The 16,187-nt window shown below is 41.8% G+C and overlaps 1 protein-coding gene across 1 annotated transcript in view; it reads left to right on the forward strand.

Moving 5' to 3' along the window:
• The window catches only part of LOC145395519 (cytochrome P450 4C1-like), a 338,392-nt gene that overhangs the window by 164,323 nt on the left and 157,882 nt on the right, over window positions 1-16,187 (forward strand). The gene's annotated exons all lie outside the window — the stretch shown is intronic.

Below are 16,187 nucleotides of genomic sequence, written 5' to 3' on the forward strand. Positions count from 1 at the left end.
GTCAAGCATTAAGTGTAACTGCAATTATTAAATGTGTATACAGTAGCTCCAGTGCTTGTGAAAATAGTGAAGTGATGTTGTCAGGCATTAAGTGTGACTGAAATTAGTAAAGTTTATATACCTCCAGTGCTTGTGAGAACTGTGAAGTGAAGTTGGAAAGCATTAAGTGGAATTCTTTTGGAAAATAAAGATAGTGAACTTTAAGAAGTCAATGTATATTTTCCCCTCAGCTGATCTTGTGTACTGTACACCTAAAGGATGACGATAGGAAGTAACTCTGAACTGTACTTTCTGTCAGGTCTCCCCTTTCCCAGGTGTTTGTTTTTGGTGGCATGTATAAATTTGCCACAATTATTTTCCCTTCAGATGTGTCAATTTTAAATGTAATCATTTCTACTTGTGACGGGATATCTAGTTGTATCTCTTTGACTTGTTGATTTTTCTTTGTTAATACCAGAACTCCTCCTTTTTTCAAAGTTCTATCGCTTCTCCATATATTGTAATCCTCAAAGTTTAGGGTGTCGTTTAATATCCTTGATATTAATTTTTTTTCAGCTTGGCAAATACTATGAGGTTCTATTTCTTTGGTAGTTTTATCACTATGAATTTGGATACCACTCCATCAACTTTTGAGTACATCAGCTTAGGATAATCATGCTCCTTACATATTTAACAGTTGAGTCTATTACCTTCCTTTTTCTTAGTCCCTGTTGTTTATGTACCATTTTCTTATCTATAATTCCACTACTTTGTAAAAAAAAAAAAAAAATGCTTCTCTCTTCCTCTGATCATTCCTCACCGTTTGTTTTTGTTTCTTCTCTCTATACGTTTAGTGATCCCCATTCCTCCTGAATTAGGCATCTTTTAATCCATACTTTTTTTTATTTCTCTTTTTCCATGAGTTTGTTAGTTTTTTTTTATTCCCTCTAGTGTTCACACTTTAAGGGTTACTTTTAGAGGCCTTGGCTAAGTTGTCTCATATAATTCTAGTCTTTTGTGTTCCTTCATATCTTTATCGGAGATATCCTCTTATATTTCTTCAATATGTTCATTAACCTTTCATTAGTAATGTGGGGGGGTTTTGGCATCCCCATTTTTTAAAACTGATATTTCCTAGCCAGTAATTCGAATATTTCTCTCCGTTCCAGTACTCTCCTAATTCAGTGAGGGGAGGGAGCATGTTGATTCCTTTAATTCTGCCTCTGCTGCAGTGAGAGAGAGACACACACACATTCCCCCCACCCCCCTTGGAGTGTCCAGTCACCCCATCAGACTAACTATTTAGATCATTTTGTGATACAGGTTTCTTTAAAACTTATATTCGCACATTGTTTATCATAATACCGATTTAAAAAAAAAAATCACAAAATGTATTTTTCCATGCGTGTTTACCCGATAGATGAAATTTGAGTCCATTTGTTCTTTTTTTTTTTTTTTTTTTACTGATATTATGATTTATTGTATTTTAATATTTTAGATTAATAAACACCAGGTATAAGACATTCAATCTTTTCATTAGTGACTGCAAAGATATGCTGAAGCGGTAGTATGAATATATTTTACATATTAGTAACACTACATGTATTTTTGTACTGGGGTTTTGTAACACCCCACCGGACTAACCACGTTTGAATACCCACAGGACCAACGAAGAGTTAAATTATATTTACCATCTCCTTTTTGTCTCTCGAGATTCTGTTTTTCATTTCCTCTTCATTTATACCAGTGAGTACTAGAGATTTGTTGATATCTGCTGATTCTTTGACCAGTTTTCTGTTGTCTTTAATTGTTTCTTTCACTTGCATTGTAATGCTTTCTTCTTCGTGTTTTGTTTCTAAGTCTTTCCTTACTTTGACCATTTCAACATATGTAGTTTATACTTCATCTTTGCAATTTCTCATAATTTCGTTCACCTGGGTTATCTTTTGTTTAGTACCACTGCTTTAGTCTGTTAGACTACTTGCTTGCCTGTCTCTGTATCATTTCTGAACTCCTCCATAATACTTTAATGGTTGACAACTGTACTTGCCATTTCACTTGTGTTCTAAGTAAAACTACCCCAACTGACAGCTCATCTATTACTGTGCCATTTTTGCTTAATTCCCTTACTATATTTTCATTTTCTTCCTTCTGCATGCGTTGCTCCTTTTTAATATCATCTATTTCCCTTTGAAAAGTTTTATCTAGTTTATTCGTTTTTTCTACTAATTTATTATATGTTTCCATTTCAACCAGTTCTGGGTAGAAATCATTATCCTGTTTTCTACCTTTATCCCTTCTCTTAACTCCTTCCATATTCACATTACTAAAGATAGTGCTCATCTTGCTGAAAGATAATTCTTACTTAGAAAGATAATTTACAAACTTGCATCTCTCTGCTACCCGCCTGGTGATAATGACGACACCCAGTTGATGGTTACGTTGCATCAGCGGATTCCATTGAATGCAGTGACTTGAATGTATTCTGTTATTTGAACAACACTTTTTTTGCTTATGCTTTCTCTGCTATATTAGAACATCACTTAAATCAGCCTAAGACAGAGCTTGACTCGTATAAATATACTATTAGTTGTGGCCAGTAGTGGCCAGCATTGGCCAGTGTACAGCGTAGTGACCTGTGTCCTCTCTCTCCCATATCACCAGTGTGTGTGTGATCTTCATACCGCGAAGCAAAGGAGTGAGCTACCTTTCGATCAAGAGATCAAGGCAAGTGGTTGTAGCTGGGAATGGATGGAGGGAGATGGAGGGAAAGGGTTTTTCGAGCTGCGTCTGAACACGAGACCATTCTTGGTTTCCTGGCCACGGCATCGACAAGGCCTGGATACTTTCTTTGGATCACGTCTGTGCCTCTCCATACCTAGTCTTAGCGTGTGGGTCATCATCTGTGTTCAGCACTGCCAGCTTTGCATAGCCTAATGGAGTGTGATATAACTAGCAGTGTTTGAACAAAGAAGGCAGCTTTGAATGCAAAGCCATAAACATTTCTCATGAGATTTGGGGCGTCTGCCCAGCACTCTTCAGGGAAAATAAAATGTGCTGAACAATAACTTGTAAAGTACTGAAGAAAGTGATGCAACAAATTTCTCAGATCTCCATATAGAAAATATTCATTGCAGCAAAGGCAGTTCACTCCAAAACCTGGACCTGAAGCGTTGGTGTCTTCGTTGCGGGTCTACCCCCCAGACGCTGTCTGGGACCTTACCACCGCAACCCCCCTCCAGTCCCTCACGGGGCCAGAGAACCTGGGAGTGGCTTCTGTCGCCCAGGCAAGTACCACATCTCTCAACACAACACACACAACAACACCGTTCTTTCTACACTGAGAAATGACTCCCCGGTGGTTATTTCTTACAGATTTCTTCTAGCCGGGGACATTGAGAGCAATCCGGAACCCACCAACAAATACATATGTCCACCATGCTCAAAAACCATCACTTCAAGCCGACAGACAAAGGGTTCAGTTCAGTGCAATTCCTGCAAGAACTGGACCTATTACACCTGCATAACACTTGCATCCAGAAAACATTACACAAACACCTGGACCTGCGCCTTATGCTCCTTCCCCCCACCCGCTAACCCCCCCAACAACACTGCTCCTACTTCCTCCACACCTCGGCCTAACCCACCGATCCTTCCCACACCATCCAATTCCCTAACCCCTCCCATTACACCCAAACCTATTTCGCCCCAACCCTTTCCTCCATCACAACATTCTACCCCTTCCCCTCCACCCACACCACCACCTGCCCTCCATGCTGCAGCACCCAGCACACATACTACACACAACATAAACATCCTTCAGTTAAACATACATGACATAAACACCAAAAAACAAGAATTCACACAATTCATCAAACAACAAAACATACAAACTGGCATCTGACAAGAAACAAATCCTCACAGAACACAAAAAACACCTACATTTCATAATTTCACCACCATTAAATAAGACCGGGCCGACAGAAGTGGCAGAGGACTCATCACCCTGGTACACAAATCCATCAACTTCTCAGATATCAGAGCACACAAAAAGTCACTTCTCCCACCACATGACACCACAACTGAAATACAGTCAATTAAAATATACAATAGTAACAAATCACATATAACAATCGCCAACACATACATTCCCCCCACCCCCAATCGTCCCCTACAGTACCACACAATTACTCTCCACAAATACACCACATCACTAACATACCCAACGTCATCCTGGGTGGTGATTTCATCCCCAAGGCTTCGGCCTGGCATGTCAACAACCCTGACACAGACAGAGGGCTGGTACCACAATCCCAAACAGATAATCTTTTCATACTGAATAATCTCCATCAACATACCCATACCCCAAACCAAGCCCTCTTCCCCCCATCATCCCCAGACACCACCTTTTGCTCCCAAAACCTCGCCCCCACAGCATCCTGGAGAAAGGTCAAAACCCTTGGCTCTGACCACCTCCCAGTCATCATCACTACCAAAACCAGAATCACCCAAGCTGGCCACAGACACACATGCACTAATTATCAGAGACCCAACTGGGAGGCCTTCACAGCTGAAACAGAACAACACTTTGAAACATTAAACAGTATGTCCATCACAAACATCAACACCACTGTGCACACTTTCAGTACAATTGTACAAAACACAGACAAAAGACACATCCATAGAGGCAACAGAAAGAGACACAACCCCAACTTCATACCAGAAATTCAAGGCCTCATCAGTCAACGGGACACACTATGACACTCCCCAACACCTCACACACAAGACACCGTACAACAAATACAAGAACTCAACACTCAAATAAACAATAAAATATCAGAACAGCAAACACTAAATTGGAATAATTATCCCCAAACACTTGACCACAAAACAAACACCAGGAAACTCTACAAAACACGAAACAGCATCACACTCTCCAACGCCAACACCACATAATCACATGCTGCCAGTACAGCAACAGACACCATACCTTCAAACAAACAACAAGCAAACACTCTCATCAGTCACTTCTCACTTGTCAGCCATCTAAAGTTCTTGGACCAAATAGCATACAAGCAATCACCAACATATCAAACTACAGTTACTCACACAACATAATACCCAACATCTGGCAGCATGGCATTAGCATCACTATCCCCAAACCTAACAAAGACCTCACGTTACCTTCCTCACACAGCCCCATGACACTCCTCTGCACCCACTTCAAAGTCATTGAACGACTGGTACTACAACTATTTACACCTCTCACCCTCCTAGCCCTATCATTACATGGTTTTAGGCCACTACACTCCACAAACACTCTTCCTTCGGACCTTACACAGAGAGTTCTTGATGGCATGAATTCAGCTAGGCCACCACACAGAACACTCCTAATCACACGAGACACTAGCAAAGCTTTTGATACCATCCCCTGCCACAACCTCACAAACAAAATATTCAACACAAGCATGCACAGTAACACAAAAAAATGGCTGGCAAACTACTTGGCAGGCAGATGTGCACATGTAACATTTGCCAGTCAGTCTTAAAGCATCAGAAATTTGACAAATGGCGTCCCCCAAGGATCTGTTATGTCCCCTACACTCTTTAACCTATACATGCAGGACATACCTACACCCAACACATAGCTTCCTATGCAGACAACATAACACATGTAAACATCAATATGCAAACACAGCAGCACACATCCTCCAACCTTACCTCAGCACATTACACGATTGGTTCATCATAAACAGGCTCAAAATAGCCCCAACCATATCTACAATGACTCTTCTCACAAACTGGACAGCAGAACACAGTCACATTCCACACCTCACGATAAACTATACTCCCCTAACACACACACACACACACACACACACACACACACACACACACACACACACACACACACACACACACAAAATCCTTGGTGTAACACATATCAATGTCATTTAAACAGCACATCATAAAAATTAAAGATAAATTAACAGCAAGACTCAATGTCTTGAGGTCACTCTCCCATACAACATTTGGACAAAACAAAGAAATCACCACCACAGTTTACAAACCATATAAACATTCAGTGATGAATTATGCAAGCCCTGCTTAGGCTCCTAACCTCACTAAAACACACTACAACACTCTACAGACCATACAGAAGAAGGCCCTAAAAATATTCACAGGCTGCACAGCTACTACACCCACAGACACCTACATCAAAAAAACAAAGTCCTCAAATTCAAGGATCATCTAGACATGAGAAGCACCCAAATTCTAGCTGCAGCCTCCACAAACCCACAACATCCACTACACTACATGGCAGCACATCCACACACACAAAGGAACATTAAAAAAACACCCAGCACACGATATCATACACAAGTACTGTCAACTTTCCCCTCACCTTGCCTTCCTCAGACCAGCATCCAGAAGCATGTCCATACTCAGATCACTCGCCACTCCATTCAGTCACTTAAAGAGAGCACACAACTGCATGCACGGCCTCCTGATATCTACCCATCTGAATCCTATCTCCTCCGTGAGGACAGGGTCCTCCTGGCCAGGCTGAGATGTGGGCATCATCCAGCTCTCTTAAGTTATCAGAAAAGGCTGGATGACTCCGCCGCTGATGCCTGTCCAGGATGTAACAGAGCACTTCATACTATTAAGCACATTATGGAAGACTGCATTGCACACAATCACCTACGCCAACAACACAACATACACTCCTTGAGAGCTCTGTGGGCAAACCCGGTCTCTGCCGTGGCCTTCCTTAGGGACACGGGGCTGTTTGGCCACACTGCCTAGGGAACAACAACTACTACTACTCCAAAACCTCCCTCCATCAAGCCAAGGTCCCTTGCATCACATCTAACTTTCATTCTACAATGTTTACACTATGATGCATGCCTTGGACTCTCATCCTGAATCTGTGGAGACATTGAATCCAGAAAAATAGGGCTACATGTATGACCAAGAACAAGAAGTACACAAACCGTCCATCACATGGAAAGCACTAGAAGCCCATTGGACAGTCATTTGTTCTTGTACGAAATTCGCCTGATCAACCTATTCTTGCAGAAGAGTGAGAGTAAAATGTGGGAATTTCTGCAAGTTCCAGAAAACATCTAGTTACTGCAAAAACCAAGGTGATTAATCAACACAATCCCGCTGTTTGCAGCTGGCTCCTCAACTGTCATTAATGCCTATGTGCTTATAAAAGTGCACATTTCATGTGTGCCTGTGTGCCATTAGTGCCTGTGTTTCATGCAATTAGTGTGCATAAATACAGAGTTCTAAAGATATGTAAATATACACACAAAACAAGCTACCAATGTTGAATAATGTTGTTCACTGATGTGAAGTAAATGCCAATTAGAGGGTAAGGGTGACCCTTACTTACACTGGGTACCCTGTAGAGTCCATAGGGCGAAAGTAATCATTACTATGGAAGTTATCCTGGAAAGTGCAACTAAATGAGATTTTTTTTTTTTTGGCCAAATTAAGTGGCTCTAGGAATATCACACACTATTTGAAACGTTTTTGAAATTTGACTTACTTTGAAACTGAAGGCAATTTTTGCAAATAGAGTGATTTTTAGATATTTTGTACCTAAAACCCTTGAGAGTAGGAACAAAATATACTAAATTCCTACACCTGACGCCTGAACAATGTAATAAATCAGATTTATCTAAGAAAAATTTCTTAATGAGTTATTCCAGAAAAAAAAAAAAATCCAAAATTTTAGCACAGCTGCTGTCAGTCAAAAACTTAAACTGGGCTCTGTAGAAAAAAATGTACTTGATGTGGAGGTGTTGCCCTAAGTTTTTTTTAACAGCCTTAATATACAGAACAAGAAAATATAAAAATCTACTCTAACAGAGAGATGTGCACAAATGACCCCCCACAGACCAGAGCATATACCTGAGTTTGAACTTGGGCAAAGATTCGGGTAAAATTGAGATACCTATTGTAATAACCATTAGATAATATGAGTAAATATTTGCATGTTTTGTAGGTCATATGATGCATAAGATTTTATATTTCCGTTGTTCCTGGCGTTCAGGCACTTTTACGAGCAAGCGAGCCAAGCGAGAAAGCAATTTTTACTCTCAGTAAGTATGGAAATGAGTGGCCCGGCCTGACCCGACTGTCACGTTAAGCTAATGACTATGTGAAGTAAAGTTTAAATTATTTCTGCATGTGATATATTCATTCAGTAAATTTCAACAATTTAGAAATCACCCATAAAGGTATAGCAACCCCTCAGAATGTCGAGTCTTCGGCTCTAATTGGTGAACGCCTCAATCACGAAATCAAATTTTAAAAGATTTCCGTCGTAATAGAGTGTTTTTGGACATCAGCTCTTGCAAATAAAATTTAAGAGACTGTGCCTATAATTTTATATCAGGAGAGAAATTATGATAACATGGCGCCAACTCTCGTCACTCGCTCACAAAGTGCACTTTACTGGTATATGGGGAAAACTCAACCCCACAGAGGAAAAAGCTAACTTACTTAGCCTAGCCAATGAACAAATTTTACCATTATTTAGTAACAAAGTCAGTAATTGGAAATTTGCAGCCTACAACAAATATTAATCATACGTTACAAGGGTAATAGTATTATTTTAGAGAAACATAAGAAAACTATATTGTACTGTTCTTCTATAAGATGCACGCCAGTTGCCGACATTGGATATTCACACGCTAAGTTCATTATTTTACAAGGAACTGTTCATGTAAATTTGGCCTCATCATTCAGATTTACGGAAGTGTAGAGTACACTTTGTTCACTCCCAAAATTTATCACTTAGCAATGTCAATCGTCCCTCTCCCAAGGCGAGAAGTTGAACTACAGTGAGTGGGTTCAAACCATTTCAAAACGAGAGGGAGAAGTGAGGGGTGTGTGGGTGTGGCTGTCTGGCTGTGGAGAAATATTTGGTGCTGTCGGGAAGGAAGGCAAAAGTATACTTGTACAACCTGAGGAGATTACAGATCAACTAATAATTTCACAGGGTTTCCGTACCTGATGTAACTGTCTTCCTCATAATAAATTAATGTGTTTCATCAGTGTATAATTGGTTTCACATTCTGTAGCTCAGTAGCACTATTAGAGCTACTACAGTTGATTTTCTAGTTGATGCCGACAAGATAACAGGTTAAGAGACTCTTTATGTGACTGAGAGACAAATAAAATATATTGTGGTTCGTAAGCGTGGGTAGCAAGAGCTGACAAACATTGGTCTACTAAAAATGTTTTGCACCTTTCTCTCTCTCTCTCTCTCTCTCTCTCTCTCTCTCTCTCACCAGGCCTTGGCGGGGTGAGGACGTCTCTGCCTGTCTCTCTCATCCAGGCTTCATTTTGGAGCTCGAAGCTTTGAATGCCGGTGCTTTGGAAGGGGATTCCTTACCATTACCTCCCCATCTGATATTCTGACGGCCTCAGACCCGATTAAGGACATTCGGATTGGCCAATGCTGATCCACTCCACCAAACACATCATCACTTCTCTCAGTTTTACAAGCTGTTCCCGATGTCAGAGCAAGTTCTTCTGTTGCCGCCTCCTCTCTCATTTTCACTCTCAAACCTTATACCCCTCTTTCTGCCTCTACACCTGCATCGTCTGCCTTGAACCCTGCCCGGTCCTAGTCCACCTCCTCTGTTTTTTCCTCTCACGCCTGTCCTTTCATTCTCTCACAACCTCATTTTTCCTTTACATTAACCCTTTTTGACACGCAGTCCTGGACTAAGTATTTCAACATTCCACCTCATGCCCCACTTTCCATGGATGATTTAGAGTTCCATCTACTTCTGCTCCATCGCGTAGGGAAGAATGTGACATCCCGTTCCCTGCATGATAGGTCTTGTATTGTTACTGTTAGGAATAAGGCCATGCTGATGCTAAGCTTTCTCTGTTGGATACTACCAGTGCTCCTATTCTGACTTCCAGATATTTGCACCTAATTTCTACTGTATTTCTGGTACTGCTGCAGTCCATACATTCAGTTGGGTTGTCAGGGAGTTATCTGACTCTTTACCCCATATCAGTCTGTGCTACAGGAGTTGGGTTATGATGTGCTATCTGTTCAATGCTACAACATTCCACCACGTGGAAATCGAACACATCTTATTAATATTGCTAAGATCAGGCTTGATTAACGTTATTATCAGTGGTATGAAACTCCCTGTGAGAGAATTTATTGCCCTGGCCAGTGCCGATCCTGCTGGTGCTATGGTCATCTCAGAGTAAATGGTGTCATTCAATGGTTACTTCTCCTAGATGTGCTCATCCCAGTCATGCTGAAGTAGACAGCTCTGTGGTTGCATGTTGTTGTCCTAATTGCAATGGTGGTCATCTAACTTATGTCTGTTCTTGTCCCACCATCATGTTTGTGAGTAAGTCTCTCATACTCGTGCTCATGAACTGGTGTCACTTAGGGAGGCACATCAGATTGTTCGTAACATCGGTTTTGATGAATGTTCCTTGTACACAGGCCGAGTCTGATAGTCAGTCAAGGTTTCTTCCACCTTCTTAGCAGCTCCTGCTCCTATTGCTCCTGCCATCCACCTGCATCATCCACTTCCTCCATACCTGCAACTTTGTCACCGACCCTTTCCCAAGGTACCCAGCCCCGTCCAGCTTCTACCTTTCCCGTACAGTCTCTTGATGGCAGATTGCTACAGGCAGCTGTACCCAGTCGGCCCTTGTCTGTATCCTGTCAACAGTCTACCCACCATCCTCGTTGCATTCCCCCATTCCTCTTTTCTTGCCCCCCAAACAGTCCTCTTGGCCATCATCTCAGTGCAACTCCAGTCCCTCATTCCCATCCTACTTTCTCCTCCTCATCCTCTGTCTCGGCAGCGGTCTACTGAATCATCAATTCTTGTCCCCACTACAGTTCCTTACAAACTTACTTCAATGTCCCATCACTTAAGTGTAATGTGGTGAGGGTTTTCCTTCATGATTGGATTACAGTAATTTTCCTCTACATGTTGCCTTCTGTCCTGTATATTTCACTGAGCTTTCCTGTCTACTGTCTCTTTTACTTCAGCCCACCTTGTTATCAGGTGATTTTAACTCGGGATGTCCCGTCGACGTATGGATACGTTGCAACATTTTGTATTTGCCAGTACTGACGACGTACTGGTACGTTGTGCAATTGCAAGGTTCATAATTTGCACAATTTTCAATTTTCACACGTGATTTTTCGTACGTATACACGGGACACCTTCCTCTATTCCTCTACAAGATGCCAAGCAGGGACAATGCCTTACATCGCATAACCTCCCCCACGCTGCACGCCATTGTCTCAGCAATTCACTTGTTACCAGTGACCTGGCCAATAAAGACATTAAGGGCCAGAGTGATTCCCCAATCGATGACAATATGGAGGACAAAGTTTACATAGCATTAGAGGAAGAAACAGTCAGAAATGATGATCAGGTAATGTGGCAAAAAAAGGTCAGGTATGGTGATGAGTTAGTGAGTGAAACAATGCTTATAATGCCTATATTACTGTTTGATAACCAATATACTGTCATACTACATATAAATTCGTACCAAGTAAATAAATAAATACCGTTTATGAGTGATGTGAAATAGTTACCCTCCCATAGAACTCGTTTTCTTTGTTGCCAGCCTGTTAGAAAACCCAGTAAAGTAAGGAGGTACTGGTACCTGGATCGAGTATTTTAAACCTCAGGTGAGTGATTTCTATGAATTTTCGGTGTTTCTCACCAAAAGCGGAGTTTTAGCCAAAAAAAAACATTTCAAAAATACCTCGGGATTGGGGGGTGTCAGAGGTGCGAAATAGCTCGGGACATGATGGGTTAATTACAGACATACCTTATGGGATGGCAATACTATTACTGCTAGAGGCCGTTTGCTTGATTTTTTTTATCTCTGATCAAGACCTCCATATTCTTAATTTCCGCTGCTTTACACATCATGATTTGCATACACATGCATACTCCTGAATAGATCTCTCTCTTTCTTCATCATCTATATCTCTAGATTTTAATTGGTCTGTGGCAGATGATTGTTAAGTAAGTGATCATTTTCCCATTTTACTCACAACTGCATCATATTTGCCTGTTCTCCGTCTCCCTCATTGGTGTTTTGAACGTGCCAAGTGGGATGTGTTCACTCTGTTTTCAATCCCCTTTTAGATCCCTCTATCTTTTTTAACTTTGAAGATATGGGTCCCTATTTTATGGACTTTGTGCTGGCCATCTTACTGAAGTCCATCCCCCCAGACTACTCGCTCCTTTGCATCCAAATGCGTCCCATGATGGTCCAGGGATTGTACTAGAGCCCTTCCATCTAACGGGCTTGATAGTGGACCTACCGTTTGAGGATTAATATTCCGGGCCCTCGATCTGCTTTCTTTGCATTTAACCCACCATGTGCTGGCAGACTTTGGACCCTCATGGAGCTGTGGTGCTGCCAATTTTCGACCTTTTTTGCTAGATAGGTTCGAAATGATGAGGAAACATGGAGAACAACCATAAAGGTACTCACAGAAGCCATGTAGGTCGATTTTGAGGTCGATTCTTGTTGAGCAGGCAGCTGAAAACTTCTGAGTAACGCCCGTAGACTTCACCACCCACTGCTGCCACAGAGCGAGAGGAGGCAGAAGCTCTGCATTTTCTTCACTGGTAACTATGCTATTCAAGCCAAGGACACTCTTGTTGGGTATGGAGATGATATAGAGAGGCCTAGAGAGTGGTGGGGGAGAATATCCAAGCCAAATTTTTGGTGCCTAATATGAATTTTCGAATTTTGGTAAATATATAAAATCCCTGACGTACAGGTATGTCCCTGACACTGTCCACGCATACAGGGGCCGATGTACATGTATGTCGCCAGCATGCAGTGGGTTAAAAGCTACAGTGTCAATCACACAGGAGAGTTAGAGCTGCTACAAAATCTAGTTGGTCATCTTGTGTGTCCTCTGTTACATCTTCTGCTTCAATTCATTTCCTATGGAATTGTATTCTCAGAATTTCAGGCAAATACTCTTCTCCGCCAGCCCAAGTACTTTATGTCCATGGTTCATCTGTTGCAGATCATGCTAGGGTAGATGATATTCTTGGGGACCATTTTAGTGAGATTAGCAAAGGATCCCACCTCTCCCGAGAGTTCCATCAGAATAAACAAGATGCTGAATGTGATCCTGTGAATTTCTTTTTGTCATCTGTTGAGTCATATAATTCTTCTTTTTCTATGTCAGAGCTTCTGTCTGGTATCCAGTCTTGTGGTAACACTTGTGAGGGCCCTGATGGTCTTCATTAGCAGATCATGAAGCACCTTCCTTGACCGACTTTGTTTTTTTATTTCATTTATAACTGGATATGGAGAGATGATGTGTTCCCTACCGTCTGGAGGATGGCATACTTTCTTCCCTTTTCAAAGCCTGGTTGGCTTGGTCATTCTTCGCAAGATTATAGATGGTGTATTCTCTACTGTCTGGAGGATGGCGTACTTCTTTCCCTTCTCAAAGCCTAGTAGGGTTGGTCATTCTCCGCAAGATTATAGACCAATTGCCCTTGTTTGTTGCTTTGGTAAGCTTCTGGAATGGATGGTTCATGCTCGTTTGAAGAGGTATTTAAAATCTAAATCTTCTCTCTGCTTTCCAATGTGGCATTCTCATGGGGTGCAGTACTCTGGATTTCTTGACGAAGTTGGAGTCTTATATACATTAGGCTTTTCATCACAAGCGGTCAGTTCTTGCAGTGCTTTTTGATATTGAGAAAGCCTATGACACTACGTTGAAGTACAACATTCTTCATGCCCTAGTTAGATTTGGGATAGATGGTAATTTGAGTGTCTTTCCGGGTAATTATTTGAGAGATTCAGCTTTCCAGGTGCGTGTTTATAATAGTTAATGGACTCCTTTCCACAGGTGGTGGGTGTTCCAAAGGGGTGTTCTCTGAGTAGGGCTCATTCCTTGTTCTAGTCAACGGAATTGTCTCTTCTGTCCCTTCGGGAATTAATGCCTCCATATATCTTGATACCTTTGCAATTTATCAGGGGGTTGATGATGCTTATCGTCTCTGTTATAATATGCAGCCAACGATAACTGATGTGTCCTCTTTGGCAGCTTCTCATGGGTTTCGTTTTTCGTCATCTAAATCTCATGCCACGATGTTTTGGGACAGCATATTATTCCACGGCCGCCTCTTTATCTTTAGGACTCCCTTGTTATGTATCATGATTTTGCTACATTCTTGGGTCTGTCTTTCGACCCTCAGTTGACATTGTCTTCACATATTGATATCCTAAACACGACTGCTATTCAGAGGATTCAATTTCTATGAACCTTGGGCCATCTCACCTGGAGCTCTGATTGTTCCCTTCTACGTTTACATGTTTCTGTGGTTTTCTCTCTCTTGATTATGGTTATATAGTTTATGCCTCTGCATCTCCTGCCATTCTTAGCAGGTTGGATGCTGTTCAACACGTGGGGTTTCGTCTTGCTTTAGAGGTATTCTGCTCCATTCTGGTTCAGAGCCTGTATATCGAACCTGGATTGCCCTCTTTGTCACATCGTTATGATGATTTGACCCTTCGTTATTTTTATAGGCTACATCAACATTCTTCGTCTGGTTTCATTCCTACATCCCTTCCATCCTTAACCCCCAGCATATCAGCAATATTCTTTTTCTAATATGGTAGTCAGTTTGTCCCCTTCATTGTCCCTTCCTTCTCTTCACGTACTTCCAACCCGTCCTTGTACCTTCCCTTCCTGACTTATTGCGCCTGCTTCTATCTGTTTATACTCTGTCCTTTCTGCCACTAAGTCCTCCACCTCCCCTTACATTCTCTAGTCAAATGTCTTGCGATTCGTCAGCCGTTTCCATCTATACAGATGGTTCCAAATCCTCTGATGGCACTAGTTTTGTTGATTTATTTCGTGACGGATCACGGTAGTCAAGTCTACTTGATGCAGCCAGTGTCTTCACTGCAGAATGATATGCTCATTTGGTTGCCGTTCAATATATTTTTTCTTCTTGAATCTCATCTTTTCACCGACTCCCTTAGTGCCCTTTCTTCTCGAAGGACCATACCTGCAGCCAACCCAGTGGTCCATGAAATCCAGGAGTGGTTGTACAGGATTGCCACCAAAATGAAACTAGTTACGTTTTGTTGGGTCTCGAGTCATGTTCGTACTGCTGGCAACGAGCAGCTAGGTTTTCTGGCCAGAACGGTGGCGTCCTGTACGATATCCTCCAGCTGTCTTCCGGCGAAAGATTTATTGCTGTCGACCTCTGGATTGCTTAGGCATCGTTTGCAAATGGAATGGTCTAAGATCGCTGATAATAAGCTGCATTCTGTTAAGCCAACCATTTTTCTTTGGCGGCAGACTGCTTTAGCACACTTGTGTTTGGGACATACCCGTGTTACACGTAGTCATTTGATGTCCAGTGAGGCACCTCCATTTTGCTCATTTTCTCAGAATTGACTTACTGCAGCGAATCGTGTAGCAGATTGTTCTCAATACTCTGTTGAGCATTGTCATGCTTTCTCTTTCCTTCATGATTTAGGCCGACTGCCATCACTGTCCGATCTCCTTGGAGAATCCAGCCACTTTTTTGTTATCAGTCTTATGTCTTTTTTATCACGTACTCATATGCTTTCCTCTTGTTTTGATCTCTTTCCCATCATAACACATACAAGACCTGATCATTGTAAATGTTTTCTGCCTAAATGTGAAATGGCCGTAGGTACCTGGCACTAGCTTCTTCACTCAATCGATCAGTGAATCTCTCTCTCTCTCTCTCTCTCTCCCTCCCTCTCTCTCTCTCTCTCTCTCTCTCTCTCTCTCTAAGGGAATAGTGTGAAGGTTTGATTCCTGGGGGGACGCTGCATTGGCGTCTTTCCACCCAGGTAACAGGGGCACCATATGTTAGGCTCCACATTACCCCATTTTTTGGTTACATAGTTACTACCAAACATTGTAAATTATGTCCTGAGTAACAGGAAACTATTTGGCTTGTCACTCGTTGTAGGGGCACCTGAGGTGGAAAAAAGAGTAATAAAATAATGGCAATAGGAAGGCTGTCACAATTAGGAAGAGATGTGGGTAGACACAGAAAAAGAATGATAGACGTGATGGATGAAATACTGTACTGTAGGCAGAACTACATCAAGTGATGATGGACACCCACTCACTTGATGCAGTGCTGCTTATTTCCTTCATG

The sequence above is a fragment of the Coenobita brevimanus genome, chromosome 31 (assembly GCF_032717465.1).
Source record: "Coenobita brevimanus isolate Jiangsu-jjx chromosome 31, ASM3271746v2, whole genome shotgun sequence".
Classification (NCBI taxonomy): domain Eukaryota; kingdom Metazoa; phylum Arthropoda; class Malacostraca; order Decapoda; family Coenobitidae; genus Coenobita; species Coenobita brevimanus.